Below are 2,577 nucleotides of genomic sequence, written 5' to 3'. Positions count from 1 at the left end.
GGGCGACGCTCTTGTGCTCGCGGACATTCTAACGGAAACACAATTTCTAACGTTCTGGCGTTCCACGAATGGTGAACCTGACGTTCTTGCCCCCCTTGACAGCGTGAAAGACTTTACACTTGTTCACATTACTGCGAATGCTGTAGCACCATGTTGATCATTTTCTGTTCTGTACCATGCCGCTGTTAGCTTGTTTCTCGGATTTCTATTGATGAAAGTGTCATTAAGATTTGCATTGCTAGCGTACCGCTACATGGCGGCATAGCATTTCTGGAATTCATAAATCCATCGACACAAGACTCGACGATAACAGCGAAGGCTCTAAAGATGGTCATACAGACGACAACGAAGATGTGACTTGGCGGACCAGGCATCAATTTGTGGATTCCTATTATATAATTGCGTTGCTGTCACGTGTTGATAAGAAGCCTTAGTGCTTTAGTAAAGGTCCGTTTGAAAGTACCATATAGCGCACTTCGGACAGGAAATCGACAACTAGCATGGAGTGCCTTAATGAGAATTTGGTGCAGCCGCAGCTGCTTGGTACATTTAACATATTTTGTCAGTTTTTTTGTATTGCTCGTCGTTGTGCGCAGAGGTTCACGCACTAAGGTTCGTAAGCTGCGAAATCACCTTGGCATCAAGTTGCCGTATTTGTGAAGCCAATAAATGGTTATGCTCATCGTACGCTCATACTCTATTGAAAATCACGGTGAACGCATGGCAATAGTTCATCATACATCAAAGGGGGGCCGCCACAGAGACCACAGCGCCATGACTCGAAGCGTGACCGTGACCTCACAGGAGAAAGTTTCAACTTTTGATATATGGTGGTGAAGGGTAGGAGGAAAGTGCCACGTGTTACGTTCAGAGGAAAGAAGTTGCCCTTCATGGTGTTTAATGATGCCACTGATTACGTGGTCACAATAGATGTGCACGAAATGTCGAGGATAGAAGAATCAGAAGTATCATTTGAAGAGCAGGAGAAGTATATGGAAAATACACAAGTCTTCGGAGCAAAAGAAAGAGGAACGGAGACGTAATGAAGTGTGGACCGACCGCTATGTGCCCCCCAAAAAGGCTGTGCAAGGTGTGGGGAAAGAAGTCATGGCTCCTGGGTGTACATTTCTGGAAACTTGGTCATTTGTAAAAATAAGAAGTACGATTGGGACTAGAATTGGGACGGTTGGGCAGCTATGGTATATGTGCCGGTGTATAAACCAAGGAACCTTGACACACAGTGGGGAAAAAGAGCAATAAAACTAACCAGTAAGCATTACGCCAAAGGTATAGACGATGACAGAGAAAACAGAGTGAAATGTAAGATCAAAGATGTAGGTACAGCAAGGAAAACGAGATATGAAGGTCGACTTATGTAACTATATCGCAACTCAGAGTGAAAATATTAGGTAACAGCTTCAAAATTCAAAAGGTCATGCACTAGTGTTCACAGCCAGATGAGCGTTTCTGAGGACTAAGGGTGATAGAAAATGCGCTCTTGACAACTACTCATTCGCAACGTTCGGCAATAGCGCAGAAACCAGTTAGCATTTTGTGTTAGCATGTCAAAGAATCAACCCAGAGGTAAAATAGAATGTAGTTACTTCTCAGGTGAATTTATGCTCAAACATAGCAACGAAAAGAGACATAAATGACAGATGAAGTATAGAATTTGTTACGTGTGTGCGCGCAGAAACCCACCCGGTCGACGACTGTCTTTGAAGGAAATCGATAAGAAGCATAGCCGCATGATTTTCCGACACATCTGCACAGAGTGGGAGGAATGGTCTAGTGGATATGATTATGCGATTCCTTCAGTGCCGAATGAATTGCCGAGGGGCATGCAGACACCAATGAGTTACCGGTGTACCGACACTGGCTGTCCCCAGCCTTGCAACACAACCTAGACAGTGACATTCCTGACGGACGCATATGTTTGGCAATGCCGCACACGTACTTCTATACAACTGATACAACTGACATATTTGAACCAGCGAAGCAGAAATCAGAGGTATACATAATGACATCTACTGGGGCACAAATGATTAGGTACTTCCCCATGCTCATGCTCCTGAGCACGGGGGCGCCGTGTTCGTCCACTGGATTAGCCTGCGACTCAGCATTGAAGAAGGGGAAAAGGAAAAGGAAAGGAAAAGGATAACGTGAAGACAGTGATGATATAAAAAACACCATGAATAAAGTAACGACTAACTGGAAATAAACGTATCAAAATCGTATATCCAGTTTGGGGTCTTAAAAGTACCACAATGGCCTTCATGGCCTTACACGAGGAATAATTTAGCCATGGGCCTGAAAGCAGGTCTTCAGAAAGGGACCAGTTATCCGTACATTATCTTTCTTGTAAGCACTGCGGCCACACAAAAAACACATGGTCTATGGTCTCCGGCACGGCGCAGTTTTCAGACTCCGGGTTGACCGCACAGCCAATATTACGACGATAGTGTTGTGTAAAGGCCAATCCAGTCAGTCTGCGCTTGCCTGGCTTCTTTGTATGTTACAATGAAATCTTGACTCGCAGCTCGGGATCAAATCAACGAAGTTGGCGATGAGGATGCT

The 2,577-nt window shown here is 44.7% G+C and overlaps 1 protein-coding gene across 1 annotated transcript in view; it reads left to right on the top strand.

Annotated features, from left to right (window-relative positions):
- LOC126539801 (solute carrier family 13 member 2-like) overlaps positions 1-673 on the top strand; it is a 24,085-nt gene extending 23,412 nt beyond the window's left edge. The window contains exon 7 of the mRNA XM_050186634.3: positions 1-673. This exon is cut by the window's left edge and continues 137 nt beyond it. The gene's annotated coding sequence lies outside the window, so the exon portion shown is untranslated.
- Positions 674-2,577: the final 1,904 nt, after the last annotated feature.

The sequence above is a fragment of the Dermacentor andersoni genome, chromosome 3 (assembly GCF_023375885.2).
Source record: "Dermacentor andersoni chromosome 3, qqDerAnde1_hic_scaffold, whole genome shotgun sequence".
In the NCBI taxonomy this organism is placed as follows: domain Eukaryota; kingdom Metazoa; phylum Arthropoda; class Arachnida; order Ixodida; family Ixodidae; genus Dermacentor; species Dermacentor andersoni.
The sequence above is the reverse complement of the archived record's forward strand: the minus strand, read 5'-3'. Positions and strand labels throughout refer to the sequence as shown.